This window comes from Triturus cristatus, chromosome 2_1 (genome assembly GCF_964204655.1).
Source record: "Triturus cristatus chromosome 2_1, aTriCri1.1, whole genome shotgun sequence".
Lineage (NCBI taxonomy): Eukaryota > Metazoa > Chordata > Amphibia > Caudata > Salamandridae > Triturus > Triturus cristatus.
Genome location: NC_140581.1, coordinates 1,133,193,686 through 1,133,211,672, shown reverse-complemented (window position 1 = coordinate 1,133,211,672; position 17,987 = coordinate 1,133,193,686). Strand labels below are relative to the sequence as shown.

Genomic DNA, 17,987 nt, shown 5'->3' with positions numbered 1-17,987 from the left:
AATAACACTCATGGTAGATTTGCAGTGCGAGAATCCTTGGTTGGTCCACTTAGGAGGTGTTGCATATTGTTTGCGAACTACAATTTTGTACATAAGTATAATTTATGCATGTATGACTTGCAGCAAAGCTTATGCTCAATACAGTAGGTGAGCATTGTTTAGGGTGACAAGACAATGATAAAGGCAACAGACCTGATTGGTTAATTGAAAGAAATAAGTCAGATGCCTTACATCGGTTCTATTTCTTACAAAAGCAAAGCAGTAGTGTTGCTTATTTATAGTGCGATACCAATGGGGATGATGGACTGAGCTGGCATGGTGAGCAAAAAAACGATGGATTTAGGCCCAAATCTCTGTACTGGGGTGAATGTATGACATTGTTCTACATTCTGTCCATCAATAGTTCTTTTTGCATTTGTCACCCTGAGTGGGACGGGTATGCCCAGACGTGGGTCCCGTGTTCTCCATGCCACTGGAATCAAGCTATCCTGGCTGAAGAGGGGTGAAACCCCGAAACCGGTCCTAGGATGCTTGTTTCCAGTCCAGGGAGGACCTGGCCTGGCAGTTCGGGCTGGACTGTTCCCATGAGGCACAGGGTCAAGACTGATTTGCATATGGTTGGGTCCAAACTGGAGAGGCATGGCGAGCAAAAAAGCGATGGATTTAGGCCCAGATCTCTGTACTGGGGTGAATGTATGACATTGTTCTGCATTCTGTCCATGAATAGTTCTTTTTGCTTATTTATAGTGAACAACACATGTCAAAGGCAATGGGTAGTAAGGGTGGGTTGTTATTACACTGAGTTAAACCTGTAGACAGGAATTCTGTTAAATGGACTCTGACAGATTCCTGTAGTAAGCAAGTTTTTTGGTGTTGGTTACTCACTCTGTCAAGCCCTGGGTGTAGATGATCTGTAGCTAAGATATCTTGTGAGGCGTCTGAGCAGGGTTTGTATATTGTTTTTCCAACTATAATTCTATATATGTTTATATTTGTATCTACTGCGCTTAACAGTGGGTTTATTCAACAGCCGCATAGCTTTAGCTGTTTGCTAATCTCCTACAAACAAAAAAATAAATACATGCACACATATTTATAGAAAGAGGTATTATGGGTCAGTCTTCTTTAGTCTCTCAGTGTCACCCACCTTCTGCTTCTACCCATGACATTATACAGCACGGGGCAAATGGGTCAATCCTCTTCAACCACTGGCTCAACTGGCCTGTGAGTGACAGCTTTTCAACTGATTATTTGTGCACACCTGCAGCTTCAGTGCCATGGTTTGTGCACTAGTTACTTTAGTTTTGCAATTTCTCCCTTTATATGCTTCATGTTGTTCTTTCCTTCTCTTTATTAGTTTTTTTGCCCACCATTTGGTGCGCTCAACAGCTCCTTACACATTGCTCCATGACAATCATTTACTGCTCATTTCATCCTCGGCGTACTGCATTCCACATAGAGAATGCTTCTGAACTGGGCAGCCAGCTCAAAGGGCATTGTCCATAGTGTAGCTTGGATTTTATTTTAACAGTTCCAAAAACACCTCCACATTTAGAAGAAAATTGTCAGCCATTTTGGAGCTGTACAGCAATTAATCACTATACAAAATACCATTCCAATATGCCTTCACGCTGCTAAGTTTAATTTTTCCTTATTTATTGTAAGCACAAGCCTGTCACCGATATACAGTAGCATTACTTAATACTTTTATTCTTTTAATTCATTTTGCATAAGCTTGTTGAGTTTGTGTGTTTTATTGAGGATGGGCGAGTGGGTGAAAGCAAGAATGACTGTGTGAGTAGATGAAGGTTATAGGAGTGCAAGGGTGAGTGACAGAGCATGTGTGATATGGTAGAGTATCTAACCTCACCAGCAACTGAAAAGGCACTTTCAGTTATCAGCCAACCATATTGGCATTGCCAATGCTGGTTTTATTTTTGTGACACATTCTTGCAATTAAAAAATATAAAACAAAAATACAACTTAACTACTGCACTAGCTAGCCACGGTCAGGCCTACTGGCTTTACCAAAGCATGCTACCTGCAGTGAAGCTGCCCTAAACCAACAGAGTGGCCCCAGCGCACTTAACGAAGCCCGGCCTGTCCATCAGTCGCCCGGATGAGGAAATGATCAGTCCAGGCTTTCCATCAACACCTGTAAGATTTAACGGTATCCAAGCTGCGATGGGGATATGGTCATACACAAGAAAACAACATTTCCTTCAAAGGGCGCCCAGGCCCTTACACTAGGGAAATGAGTGACGTGTGTGGCAGAGTTGAGTGCTCCTGGGAACACGGTCCTCAAGCACCCTGCGTCCCTCCTGCCACTCTCCATTCGACCTGAAATACCTGCAGGACACACTTCAGGCCTTCAAGGAGGGTTTCCTGAAACACATGATTTCATACCTCGTGTCTGGACGACTTCTCGCCAGCTGCATTAATACATGGACAAAACTAATGCTTGGTTGCATCATCTCAGCGAGACTGAGATTTCCTGAGCGGGAAATGACTAAGTGTTGCACAACAAAATACACAGCTATTTTTTTCCTGATAATTTTACATTACTTCTGCAATGTGTACGAAAGCTGCAAACTATCCACTGTGGCTTATTCTGAAAATATACAGGGTGTCGTTAAAGAAGCATCAACTATTACCCTCGCCGTTCTTACTCCCTCTGCCCGGCTGCATCTATAGCGAGACTGCCTTGAGGGGGAAGGGAGCTGAAGTGTATTTATTCAGTGGGGTACTGTCTGATCTCAGACCCCACCGTAATTAAAAACAGACTTTGAAAGGGGTCCCTACTGGGCACTGCTTAATTTGCGCCGGTGGCTTTTAGTGCGCAGCACTGGAACTTAATTGTCAGCCACAGCTCTAGTGACAGTCCACCACATGGTGGCGTGGTCTTTTTAGGTCTCGCCTGACCCAGCGCATGCGCTGGTCTGGCGAGACTTATTGAGAGGGCTCCAAAAAGTACTACCAGGCCAGCCTAGAGCTACAGTGCATGTGCGCGGGCGCGCTTTACCGCGATTACCTTCACTTTCGCGGCCGCAAGGCCGCTTTGATGTTAGATCGCGATAACTTTCACGGCCGCACAGCCGCTTTGCATAACCAATAGGTCTCGCTTTTGGGACCTTATAAGTATTTAGTTATGCAACTGTTGCATGGCTAAACACTTATAAGGTCCCAAAGGCGAGACCTATTGGCTATGCCAATGCTTGTTAAGTTGGAGTTGAGCACAAGAGTGTTTAATAAGTCAAAATACATAAGAATAGTCTGAATGGCATCACATTTAGGAGTGCAATGGTTAGCAGTTGCGTTGGTACCGTCATTGGCAGCACTGGCAGGGGCAATGAAATGAAATGACAAATTTCTAAAGCGCGACATGACCAGAAGGTATCTAGGCGCTAAAACATTAGAAAGCAGTTGTTCCCAGAGAAGTGTTACTGGTAGAGCCAGGTTTTTCAGCACTTCCTGGATTGTAGCAGATTATGTTCCTTTTTCAGGGAGGTGAGCAAGGAGTTCCAAAGTTTAGTGGTAGTATGGGAGAAGCTTTTGCCTCCCCATTTTGCTCTTGAGATCTTGGGGATGGCGAGATTGCCACTCTTGGCAGATCTTAGTGGTCTTCCTGGGATGTCGGGTTTAAGGAGGTGAGAGTTGTAGTGGGCCATTGCCGTTTATTGCCTTAAATGTGATGAGCAGGGCTTTGAACTGAAGGCGCTTGTTGATAGGCAGCCAGTGTAGTTCTGTGAGAGCCTTGGAAGCTGAGGCAAGACGAGGAAGCCCAAGCAGAACTTTAGCAGCGGCGTTTTGGGTAGTCTGTAATCTTTGTAGACTACGTTTGCTTGCACTGGTCAGAAGGGCGTTGCAGGCATCTAGTCTGGAACCAATCAAGGCTGTGATTACTGTTTTCCTGAGCTCAAACGGGATGAGCGGCAATATCTTCCTTAAAGATTTTGAGGATGAAAAAGCAGGTTGCAGTTGTTTGGTTAATCTAGGTCTCAAATGAGAGCTTGGTATCAAACAGAACTCCCAGGTTCTTAACCTTCTCAGCTGGTACCGGGAGCGGGCCCATGTAACTTGGCCACCAACTGTCTGACCACACAATGGTTGTGTTGCCAAAAAGCATGACCTCTGTTTTTGAGGCGTTAAGCTGAAGACAATTTGTCTGCATCAAGTTTCCAATATGATTTATACAGTCTTTGAACCGAGATGCGGTGTCGGCGGGCGAACTGTTAATAGACACTATTATTTGTGTGTCGTCCGCATAAGACACCAGCGTAAATCCAAACCTTTTTATCAGTTTGGCCAGTGGAGTGACAATGGGTGGTGCAGGCTGCCGTGGCCTCCTGAGAAGGACCCTAGCACTTACATTTTTACAGACTAAGCACTGCTACCAGGCCCTACTTTCAGGCCATTGATCTTGCATGCAAAATAACGGATAAATTTCACTGCAATGACTTCAAAAACCTTTTAGGTAACCCACATCTTTAATGTGGTCCCTTTTTTCATTCCACATGTTTTACTTCATCTTGCATTCCCTAAGAAAACATGCCTTTTCCAGATGTGGTGTACAGTGAATACCGTGAAAGGAATCGTCTCCAGGTGTCTGGGTGAGTTCAGATTTTTGGTGGGTGTTCATGACGGCACAACTGAGGGTTCTGAAGGCAGTGAAAGATTATCACTGCCTGCACGCTCATCCAATCCTTGACCTCTCTGAAGAGCGTACAGAACAATGGCCACACACGTGCCAACTAGAATTACCATTTTATGCGATAGTGTAAGAAGGAAGTATATTTTCATATATATATCTAAATATTTTTTATTTTAATTACCAATCCATCTCAGAACGGTAAATAAAAATAAATGAGTCCTGGGTCACGCACATGCACCTTTTTGTTCATTCTGTACAGCATCGGCATTTTTACCTATGCTGTACAACAGGAACAAAATGTACTGGCAGAGCCTATGGGCTTGAAAGGCATGCTCTATTGGCTTTGCTAATGCTTGTTTTGATTGTTTACTCTGTTCAGCCCCATATGCCTGGGTGGATTCGTCCATAACTGAGCCGGCCCAGTGAGATGGCGCCGCACAGATGAATGGACTTTATGGGGTTTGTGACACACCTTCATGAACAGACTAATTACATTGAACCGCTGGGTGGTGCCCGTCCTGCTTTTAGAACATCCAGGGTGTCTCTCCAAAATAGAGAGGCCTCTGGGAGCTGCTGAACAGCTCAGTAAACAATGTCCCCTGCTCCCTAGAGGTATGTGGGAGGGCAGTGATTCGCCAAACAACTTTATCTGGCATGGGAAGTGCAAGATGGCACTGCCCGGACCCATTCACAGAGGCCAGCCAGGTGGGGCCCATTCCTCACCCCTTAGAGCGCAGCAAGGGGGGGGGGCAGATATTCACAATGACTGAGAGGATGCCCAGGGGGTGCAGGGCTGTAAAATGAGCCTGGGCCGGGCGCTATATTCGTGCCGTTCGCCTTACGAACCAAAATATGACTGATTTCTCAAGAATGACTGTAAAAACCCTTAAGGTAATGGAGGTAAGTGATACCGTCTTTGTTTAAGATTCATATGCTTTAAGTAGAGCTTGCTTTTGAGCAGTGTTTCTTAGGCAACACAACACTTTTGTAATGCACACTGTGTATTGAGTCATCTAAAGGGGTCTGTGTGAGCTGAGGTGGTTGTTGTGTGTTTGACAGGGCAGAGTGGCGTGCTCAGGGGTTGAGGCTTATGCCAGTGCGAGTTTCTCATAGTTCCTTGTCAGTGGCTTATGAAAATGTTCAGGCAACATTCACATGCAATCCTTGGCCTCTGCGGAGTGCACGGTCACACATGTGTCAACTGTAACTGCGTGAAAGTGTATTTGGGAGGTACACAGCTACCGATATGTGGACACCGACAAGGGGAAACAAAATGTAATGATTACAGGTGAGTGGGTGGGTTGAGTTATTGGAGGGATCGCGAAGAGATAAAAGTAGGTATGTGCAGGAAAGTGAAAAGACAGGTCTAAATAGGAAAGAGATGCAATAGATAGGTAGAGGAGGATTTTAGGAACATGAAACAGTCACCCAGGCCCTAGTCAGCAGCAGACTCGACTACGGAAACGCCCTCTACGCCGGAGCCTCGTTCAAACTCATCAACAGACTACAGAGAATCCAGAATGCCTCTGCACGCCTGATCCTCGACGTCCCACGCCGCGACCACATCACCCCCCACCTGAGGAACCTGCACTGGCTCCCCGTCGACAAAAGAATCTCCTTCAAGCTCCTGATCCACGCACACAAGGCACTCCACAAGACCGGCCCAGCCTATCTCAACAGTCGACTCTCCTTCTACGTACCAAACAGGAAACTCCGCTCCGCTGACCACGCCCTGGCCACGGTCCCACTCATCCGGAGAACAACTTCCGGAGGCAGATCCTTCTCCCATCGCTGCGCCAGGACCTGGACCACCCTCCCCCTCTACCTGCGACAAACCGAAGACCTGCCGACCTTCAGGAGACAACTCAAGACCTGGCTCTTCGACCAACAGCAGCAGCAGCACCCCCCCCCCCCCAGCGCCTTGAAACCCTCACGGGTATGTAGTGTGCTTTACAAATTAATTGATTGATTGATTGATTGCTGTGAAAAATGGCCCTGTGTGTTTAACAGGCCACTAGCCTTTCCCCAGACCTTAGTAATGTCTAATTTGCAGTCTCATTTTCAGAAGTGAAATATATTCAATTCCAATTATTCACAATAAAAAATATTAGAACTCATTTACTTCATACTGGTAATAAACATTGGCAAAGCCAATAGGTCTGGCTTATTATGGTCATCCTCAACTCGAAACTGTCCATGACCAAACAAGTCCAAGCTGTCTCCTCCACCTGCTTCAACACCCTCCGTATGCTCCGCAAGATCTACAGATGGATCCCGACAGACACTAGGAAAACAGTCACCCAGGCCCTAGTCAGCAGCAGACTCGACTACGGAAACGCCCTCTACGCCGGAGCCCCGACCAAGCTCATCAACAGACTGCAAAGAATCCAGAATGCCTCTGCACGCCTTATCCTCGACGTCCCGCGCCGCGACAACATCACCCCCCACCTGAGAAACCTGCACTGGCTCCCTGTCAACAAAAGAATCTCCTTCAAGCTCCTGATCCATGCACACAAGGCACTCCACAAGACCGGCCCAGCCTATCTCAACAGCCGACTCTCCTTCTACGTACCCAACAGGAAACTCCGCTCCGCAGACCTCTCCCTGGCTACCGTCTCACATGTCCGTAGAACCACAGCCGGAGGCAAATCCTTCTCCCACCGCGCCGCCAAGACCTGGAACACCCTCCTCCTCATCCTACGACAAACCGAAGACCTTCTAACCTTCAGAAGACAACTCAAGACCTGGCTGTTCGACCAGTAGTAACAGCACCCCCCCTTCCCCTCCCTCAGCGCCTTGAAACCCTTGCGTGTATGTAGTGCGCTTTACAAATTTTCTGATTGATTGATTATAGGCAAATGTCCACTGTCTTATTACCATAACTGCCAGGTTTCCTACGTCTGTGTGTGATAGGCAGCTCCAGTTCAGACCTTTTCTCGTTTGAACGCAAGGACTTGTAGCCCTGGTTTTATAATGGAATAAACACGGCAACAAGCCCCAGAATTCAAAGAAAAAAATCTGGACTGAACCAGCTATTCACTCGTGGACTTGGGAGACTTAAAAGGGCCATGTGATTTGCTTGAATGTAATAACAAAAACTCTGTGGGACCCTAGTACTGGTCAAGTGGCCTGGTGTGTGAAGCAATGGATTTTACTCTGCACGTTTGAAGTCACACCCATAATTAACCCATAATTAGATAGGTCACGCCTCTTGGATGGATTCCTAGTCAAGCCTCTTTGACCAGGCCCTCTTTAATGACCCTCACATTTTCCACCCCAGGTAAAAAGCTTCCAGGCTGCAATGAAGTCAGTGAACACAGAGGCTTCTCTTCGCTTTAAAGGGCTGTTGAGAAAGGTGCAGGCGTGGGTTGGAGGGAGTTGGCTGAAGCGTGGAGAAGGAGGAAAGGTGAGGAAAGATTCGACTCACATTGGTCATGGAGAAAAAGAGCAGTAACCTCTGATTCTCAATATAAAAAGCCTGCCATTTCCTGATAAGCTATCTCTCACTCCTAATAGATAGGCTGCATCCTCCCATTAGCTTCTCATTCCCATGTCACGTGTGACTGCCAGCAAGTTCAGGCTTTCTAATCAAGAGCACGTTGCATTCTTTATTTTTTTCTCGAATAAAAACAGTATTTATTTTTGTAAATATTGAAAACAGCAAATGCAACTCTTTTTGGAGGTACTGGAAACAATGTCACTAAAATGTACCAAAGTGTGAATTTACAGTAAGTATGCAAAACTAATGAGTGAAAAATAGATAACATTATTGACTACGCTTAAAAATAGATTTGATGAAAATTCACAAATAAGGTTAAAATAAATTCCTCTACAGATTTCTTTGCAAAATCCCAGGGAGCTGAACATTTTTATGTTTTTTGAGATTGAAGTGAACCACAATCTTTTTTTTTTTTTTTAACTGTTTTTATTTGCCACAAAACGCATCAGTGCATAGCATTTTACAATCGTAGTGGTGCATCCAAAGCAAAACATTAGCATCATCACATTACATACAATATTGAACAAAGAGTACATCTTTTCGCTGCCCCTGCTAAGCGCCCAATCCTCTGTGTAATACATCACTAAACCAAAGAAGTACATATAATGAGAAAATGAAATGATGGGGCCAAGCCGACACAGTTTTTCTAGCTTGCAGGAGGGGGGGGGGGGGGGTTTGGGGGGGGGGTGGACGACTCCCCTTCATCTGCTAGCTGGGCCATCAGTGTGTGCCTTTCCCGCCACAGTTCAACAGTCGGGGAGATGCAGATGTCCCCTCTGTATTTATTCCACTTGCCCCATTTATGATCCCATTTCCTGGGGCATCCTCCTCCCTTGAATATCGCCTTCTCCGCAATCATTGCGCTATCCATGTCCTTTGCCCAATCACTTAAAAGTGGGACCGTGGCAACCCCCCATTTCTGTGTGATGTTGGGCTTAGCAAGCACGTTGCATTCTTGGACTCGCCGTTTCACTTTTAACATTGTAAGCCTATTTTTTTACGTGAATGCAATACCTGTAAAGCCAGGATCAGATGAAGGTATCGCAGCTGGGACCACTTCTGGCGGCTTAGTGAACTGATGCATCCACACCAGAAATCTGTGTTTAACCTCATGGTCATAGGTCCGAATCCCAGTGAGTTCACTCCCACTTTCATGCTCCTGAAGTTAATAAAATGAGTACCACTTGGTTGGGTAACAAACACCGGTCATTCAGCACCAAGATGCCCATAGGGGTGAATATGTGCTTACAAATGCATGTGCTACGTTGACTCCTGTAATATACCACAGAGCCCTCCACATAGGGTCTGGTTAGGTTCCAAGCAGAGTGTATCTTCAGGGAAGATTCGACTCCACCAGAGTCCAAGTGGGCCGGTGTTTCCAGACCTGGGATTACTGGGTCCACAAACACAGGACTTGGTGTTTTCGACCTGAAATATTAGATCTAGTTTTTCGGATGTGAATACGCATGCTGTGAAACCCGGCTCTCTGCTTACAAGGTCGGGGCTGCGGGTACAGACTAGTTCCAGCGTGACCAGTCGGACAGGAAGAAGGGACAGACAAGGTTTCCCCCAGATTCACTAGACACAGCCCAGGCAGTCAGACCCACACCACAAAGAAGCAACCAAGTCCTGAGTCAGTGGCAGAGAACCAGGGCTGAGAGAAACTCTCAACTCCAACCAACATGGACGGGCTGATAAGGAAAGCTCCCCTCAACTTGCAGGAGAGTGTCGGCATCCTACTGACCCCCCCAAGCCCCTCTCACCATGAAGCCTGGGCTACAATAAAAGGACAGTTGTACACAATACCCAACCCCGGCCTAAGACCAAGTCCGAGAAATTCTTCACAGAAGCAGTACTGGAGGGGGAGAGCACAGCCCCAGGCCAGTTGCAGAAGCCAAGGGCTGACAAGGGCACCATCACACCAGTGACAGCAAGGCTAAGCATCAAGAGCTCCCCCATAATTCCCCAAGACTTAGCAGACCCCTGATTGCTATCCGAGACCTGCAACTGCCACGGCCCCCACCTGCTCAGAGCTGGTGGCAAACGGGACCATTAAACCAGCAAGAACTGGGAAACCTATGCGTAATCTGACCCTGAAAAAACGGTCTGCTTAGTTATTCTCCATGCTGGTCTGTTTAGCTTGTAATTGGAGGATGGAGGCTTGAGTTACCACCAAGAAACACTAATTCGGGATCCTGGAATTTTTGCCCGCCTTTACATTGCCCAGATTTAAAGTAGCTTTATAGGAGGCTTCACACTACTCCCCACTGGAGTAGTTACTTTGTGCTCATGCAGCAGCCGGTCATACCTGAAACAGAGGAAACTCACTTCCCATTAAATTATTTTTCTCCACATAATCGGACCTCTTACTCTACAGAGACCCCTCATCCATCATAGGCCAGTCTCTCACTTCCAAAAGAGTGCTGTGTCAATTCCCATATCGAACCTAAAAGGACAGCTACCACATGCATACACCTGCTCATCCATGAAATGGGTTTTTTCATCTTGGAGAATCTCTGTATAGACCTACATAGTTTTATCCAACAAGGAAACAACACAACAGAGTGCGAGACCAGTGGCTCTTGACCAGGGGTCCGAGAAGCCTTCTCAGAGGTTCTGCGACTGCTAAATATTAACACAATAAGTCTATATAAATAAAGAAGCAAAATCTAAAATTGAAAAAGTTAAAACGTTCTGTAAATGTGAAGAGATTTGAAATTGGAGGCTAAACATTAAGAGTGATTTGTGGGAGCAGTACAAATGTATCGTAATGCAGAATATAGTATGGACAATCAGTGGCCTCAACTACATTTTGAAACGCTCCAATCTTCCCTTTAGAATTGATTTTTTTAATATTTATTTGTGAATTAAATAAAATATTTCATCATTTGTGTATTTGTTTGATGAATGCTTGTTCGTGTATTTGTTGCGTCTTACTAGAGGGTCAAGTCATCGAAAATGCTTAGCCAGGCAACCCGCCTTCCAATAAAGGCTCAGTGGGAGTCCCCGGATTCCAATAATGATTCAGTGCGGGTCCCCAGAATAACATACGTCAAAAGGTAAAGATTAACTGTGCTAGACTATAGTTTCACAAAGTGCTCCCAAGCAGCCACTATCAGGATAATGCCTCATGTCATAGCGAGGGTACCGACCTTTACTCCAACATTACCCTACTTTGTTTCATTATGTGACATTTCATTATCAGTAACAAAAATGTTCATGTTATCAAAGTTTTTTTGCATTACAGCAAGTTTTTCTTAATAACATTTTTTTGTTACAGAGGTTATTTTTATTTTGGTTTCTTTAAAACGCCATTATGCCAGCTTTCAACATTAGGTTATCTTGCTGAGAGGTGGTGGTGTGAAGTTAGGTTTCAGGTCCAATGTAACACTAACTTTATTACACATAATGCAGGCCACATTTCAGTCACTGATCCAATTGGATTTTACACACCATACTGTCCTGACTTGCATGTGCTCTGTGCACGGTTGTGACATATTAACTCAAAGATGACCCGATTATGGCTCTGTCCATGCTTTCCAGTTTGGACCTGCAATTGCTATATGCACACCCAGCTCAGCCCTTGTATGTCAATCATGATTTGAACATGCATCTGTGCACACACAGCTCTGCAACTACAGCAAAGTCCTGATGATATACATGTACACACAAGCTTTGCTCATGTGCCTCAACGCTGATCTGCAGACGTTCCTGCACAGAACATCTCTCCTCAATCACGACCTGCACGTACACATAGCTCTACCAATGCACCTCAATCCTGACCAGACTGTACTGTGAACTCATCTGACCTCCAGATACAGTACACGCACAGCTCTGCAAGGGCATCCCAAACCGAAATGAGCACAACCCGTGCACAAAGCACTCTGCCAGATGACCTCAATACATACAAGAGATACAACCAGAGCTTCCCCCAATGGTCTCCCGTCCTGACCTCCAGGTGCTTGGTGCAAACTTGGCTCTCCCATTCTATGATCAGGATCCTCTGAGGATCTGAGGGGTAGTCAGGGTCTTAGTAAACTGAGGGTCAGTCTGAGCCTCCAGGGAAAGGAAGATGAGCAGGAGCCTCTGGGAACTTGAAGTGTCTAGAAGTCTTAAGGGAACAATGCTGGTTAGCTGGAGTATCTGGGAACAGAAAGTAAGCAGAAGCCTCAAGTACCCATATGCAATCCTTGGAGGACTGAGTGCGAGTACCCACATTAAAGACATGATGGCAGTACGAGCGGCTAAGGTGAGCAGGAGCCCTAAACATCTGGGGGGAGTTAGTGCATTTGGGACATAATCTGAACATGGCCCTTGCCAGGAACATGGGAGTTAGTGGGAGCTATTGGGACTAGGGTAGAAGCAGAAGCCTCACCCCCTTAGTGTGAGGACATTCCATGGGTCCTGATCGGGAACAGAAGTCTCCAGGAGCTGCGCGTGACCCTCTACGGTCCTTCTGGTGGCGGGATGGGATGATCAACATTATAGAGCAAGATGGAGGGCATGGCATTCTGAAACTAGAGTTACCATGAGGCAAAGGACCGTGGATTCAGTGACCTGAGAACGAGAAGAATCTTTATAGAGTTGAAGAGCAAAAGGGAACCACTGGCGAGCTGCAGAGGTAGAAGGATGGTCTGGAGTCTTGGCCAGTGTCTCTGGTCACCTAAGTAATCTGCTGAACTACCAATGCAATGTTTAATTAAAGTCACAAACTGCAAGTGTGGGGCACTTTTGAAGTGTCCAGGCCCATTTCTGGTTCTAATCCGACCTTGAAAAAGAGGTTTAATGACTTTAAAAAAAATGCCATTGTGGTGAACCCACTTTAGAGTGGCAAGAATAATCTACCTCCTGATATCAGGTCGTGGTTCACACAACAGCTCCAGTGTGTGCAGTAGGTTGAATGGGTGCCTGTGTTCCAAGATGGCTGCTGCCAACCTTCAAAGGCATGCCTTAGAGCTCAGTGGTTAGTGCTGGAGAGGTGCCCCATATCTCTGACTGACTAAATGCAATACTGGCTGCTGATCTACGAAATCCTTTTTCTTCTCAAATCATTTGCAAAGCAATACACCGCTCTCGAGGCGGCCAGGATCAAAACTGCATCCCAACTTTAGCTACACAAGCACCTTCATTTTTATTTTAGCTTGCATAATCATTTATGTCTGACAAATACTATAAAATATAAAACTCATGAAAAATACGGAGGCAACGAGCTGGCCATGATTTCAGATAGTTTAAATTTCACAGAAGTGCCTTTAAAAGGTTCACTTTTTTGTATGTTTATGGCAAGAACTTGCAGCACATCTATGTCTAGCTATTTATGTTTCCCTGTCCCCTTTAGGTTAAGGAATGATCTCATGACCAATTCAAGGAATTCATTAGAGAGCAGCAAGGCCATTCAGCATTCCCATCATTGTGTTTAAATTGAGGCAAGTCCACAATCAAAATGAGGATCATATTATAACGAGCATTCGCAAAGCCAATAGTTCTGATCGCGGAAAGCTGGTGGGGTTAAGTTCCTTTTAAAAAAATTAAAAAAACACATCTATTGCACGAATGTGCCAGAAAAACAAAAACACTACATTAACATTTTTAAATTGAACCCTCCCCCACTAATTTGAATGTTTTAATAGTGATGTTTTTTCTTAATATAGAAAGCCTTATTATTAAACAAGAATAAATTACTAGTTAACCAAGCAATTAAATCACATGCAGCTAAAATGTTACAATAGCACCAAAACACTAAGACTTTAAAAAGGAGACTTTAAAATAAATCTAACAGCTACCTAAGCACCTGAATTACAGGAAAAATAAATAGCCGCTATTTAAAGTCAATATAAAAAATAACTACATTAAAAAGCAAATGTGGAACCAGGCTCATATCTTAAGAGAAAGGAACAATTTTCAGGTGGATGCAAACAAAGTGCACAGGCTTTGTGCAGACAATCAAAATGAAGGGCGCCAATGGGTAAAGTGGTCTGACCCATTGACCCCGTTCTATATGCTGCTGGGGGTGGTATCAAATGTGAATGACAATTTAACAGATTAATGGATTAAATTTGTTGACCGAAAGTGCTTCTATGTGCGTATATTATAAATGGATTTTCAGATAAAAAATCAAAATCTTGAGAGATAACTAGAGCAGTCTCAAAGGCTAGGTCTAATAAAAATCATCGACGCACTGCGTGTTCTATGCCTGAGACCATAGTGAATCAGTCCTTATGCAAGGCAGCATATTTCAACAGCAATACTCCTTCGAGCCCCAAATAAAAAACACGCAGGTCGATTTCTCTCTCTCACTAGTGGGAGGCAGGTAGAACATTTATTTATTTTGGTAACTGGTACCAAGTCAGAGACTTTCAGGGACAGAATACATAAGGAAACACAGTCAACGGTGGGAAATCAGATGAGGTGGGTACACGGTCAGTATTGAATGTTTAACTCCAAATCCTTACATTCTTGAGCTCGTCTTGGGAGTTATGCCTCGGGGCTTTGACATTGTCTTAACACCCTCCATGTTTCTGTAGTATGGACATCAGAAGGAAGTCTGGAGGGAATGTTAGTCTCAAACTGAAGGACCATCCTTTGACCCTGTGCTCCCTGGTCATGAAGTCAAAGCAATGCTTGTGAAGAGGATGGAACACTGATTTATGAAGGCCGATTAGTAAAGCACATACAATTATTCAGAACCAATCAGAGGGCCACAATATGACATATTAGATTCCATTTAATTACCATCACACGCCAAGCTTCAGCATGAAACCAGTCACCTCTGGAGAAATTGACTTCTTGGGATATTCAGCCTTAATTAGAATGACGCCTTAAAACAATACCTCTGAAATTAAACTCATGAGACTTGAAAAAGTGAGAACATTAGGCTAGAATGTGACAAAACCAACAAAAAGGGCCTAATCTTTTCTGGCCGGAAGAACAAATGGACAGGAGTCATTTAGAGGGGACACACAGGAAAGAGTGGCCCTTATGATTAAGGTTACATTGAAAAGACCGTTCTATATAGGAGAATGGCTGTGGGTCATTAAGACAAATAAGCATTCCCATTTTTTTAAAATATTTATTTAGATCAATACAGCATTCACTATTATTAACAAGCGCACATGATTAACAACCATTGGTAAAGTGATACATCTCGCCTTTTGGACATACTGGCTTTGCCAAGGCAGTTTGCAGATGATTTGCAGAATTGACAAAATAAAAGAAAGAAGAAAAGAAAGTTTAATGATGTGAATGCTGTTGACGCTTGATCACTCCATAGACACGAGTGTGTGACCCTACAGATTGAAGTGGGCACCACAATCCTTTTTTTATTTACTGATCAAAAATGGCAGCCACCACTTGGATCAGAAAATTGTTTTCGTTTTTTTGCGTGAAAGCACAAAATACAAATAGAAAAGGCTCGTGGAGTGTGGGTCATAGGAAGAGCGGGTGGGAGTAGGAGGGGAAAACCAGTGCATGAGGGAAAAAGAAATACAGGGCATGAGGGGAAAAGTGAGAGGGCAACACACAGCATGTGGAGGCAGGAGACTTTTGGGGAGAGAAGCAAACGAGAGTGTGTGCAGCACACAAGGAGAGAGCAATAGGAAGGCTGATTTGGTGCAGAGAAGCACACAAGGGAAACAGATGGAAACCACATGCAATCTCAAGAAGTGGTAAACCAAAAAAAAAAAAAGGCAGTTCCTTAAAAGTGAGTAGTGAAATAATACATATCAGCTAATCAAAAGAATTGGTATAGATGCCATCTTCAGGGGAGTGACAAACAGTAGCAAAAGGCAAGTCATCGAATAAGAATCAAGTAAACAAGAGTGATAATAAATCCAACTAATGGTAAGCAGTAGGTGGGCTGTGAGCCCACTGTAAGTAATAAAAGATCTTTCGCAAACCAACAGCTCATGCGATCTGGTAAGCGAACCTAATAAAATACAATAAATGCCTGTTAACTAAAGCATAATCCTGGGATTACTCTATTTTTGCAGGAATGGTTAATTACTGTTGTGGATTAGAAACTCAAAACGAAAAACAAGGTATCTCTACCTTTCCTAAATAAACTATAGCAGAGGTTGTAGAGGGTTTATGATTAAGCCCAATAGACCTCTGCCTGTTTATATTTCAAATAAAAATCTAGTTGAAGACTTTACAGACCTAAATAGGATTTTGTCACGATTTCTGTTAGGAGTTTCACGTCTAAGCAGTAGGAAAACAGAGAGAATCTCAGAGTTTTCTAACATTTCATAGCTTCCAAAATGTAAAAAGCACTGGCAAATACGATAGGTCTGGTTTTAGCCTCCAGCCTTTTGGCTTTCTCAGATCTTATTTTACTTTGCTATTGTTTTGCTGGGCTCCCATCAGGCTAAACACAATTGGCACAAAGCAAAAACATTTTTTGATCTAAAAAAAGCCCACATCGCCACAGATGTTACTAATACTTAAGGTAACTACTTTGTGTGTAGATGTGCTCCTTGTGACAGGAAAAATGCAATCACTCACAGCAAAGTTAGCCAATGGCTGAAATTGGATGACACAATGCACCATGCTGTGTGAGTGGGAAAAAACTGAATGTCCTAATAGTAACAGGCCAATGTCTGAAGAGGACTTGCTGAAGGGCCTCTAAACGTACAAGTACAATAAAAGGGCCTTGCTAACGCCAGATCTCAAAATTAAGTTTTTCATACACAAGACATGTTGTTTAAGTATCTCCAGTTAAGATGAATATTTATGGCCCTTATTCAAAGAGGTGAGGAAATATTTTAGAAATTCAAATCCGGAGATCAAAGCAAACTATGAAATACCGAAATCGGACACCGCTTAGTGAATGTCTTTGTGAACAGATGACCCTTCTTTCCCCATTCAATGATTTAATGCATTAACGTTTCCATATTTATGTATTTGTGTTGCTAATCTCTCTTCCTTCTCCCTTGTCAGATTGAGATTTCACTGGGAAATGCAATTTTGCACTATTTTCAATTTTATGTATTCTGTACTTGCTTCAATTAAAAAACAAAAAAAAATCATATGAAGCATCAATTATCATTTCATGACAAGCTGTGGCATAACCTTTATGGCTAATAAGAATAAGAAGAGTCACTGGATCCAGGACATGGTGAACTGGTGTGACTTGTAGGATAGTGTGAAACTCAAATACAGAAAGAGGATGCAAAGCTGGCAAATCCAAATAAAAATACTACAATAATCACTGCGAATACTGTCAAAGCTGCTTTGTCGCTGTGGAGGGGAGGAGTGTTTGGCTCTCCTCGTAAAGTGTGCCCAACTGGAGCCATGCTGCTGTATTTTCAAGTTTGGTGTCAGCAGAATAGCACCATTTATGTTTATAGACTGTGAAAAAATGCCAATCACGTCTGAGACAAAATAATTTTTATATGACTTCTGTTGAGATCGTTTCACACAACCTGCATAAGAGCACTTATGTCATCTGTTCATCACTCATAAATTAACAAGTATTTCTAGCCTTGCAGCTTGTTTGTTTTCCACTGTGAATACAAAATGTACTAGCTACTGTGAAGGAAAGTTTCAATACTATTAAGGAAAAGGAGGTGAGGATTATGGTTTGAACTTTCTCCTTTATTAGCTCAGCAGCCCAAGAAATATGTTAAATCACACAGCAACGGCTAGTGACTACAAATTGCATGAGTCCTAGAAAAATATTCCAGAGGTGAAACAATCAGGTAAGTCAGACACCATAAAAGATTACATCCCTAAGGATCAGCACCTCCTATTTCTTAGTGTGGCGAACCCAAAATTAACTTCACTGATAACACTGTTTTGGGTCAGTCCCTATCGGGAATACAAACAATCAGTATTTACTCT

The 17,987-nt window shown here is 43.8% G+C and overlaps 1 protein-coding gene across 10 annotated transcripts in view; it reads right to left on the bottom strand.

Annotated features, from left to right (window-relative positions):
* WDFY3 (WD repeat and FYVE domain containing 3) overlaps positions 1-17,987 on the bottom strand; it is a 1,391,721-nt gene that overhangs the window by 1,172,833 nt on the left and 200,901 nt on the right. The gene's annotated exons all lie outside the window — the stretch shown is intronic.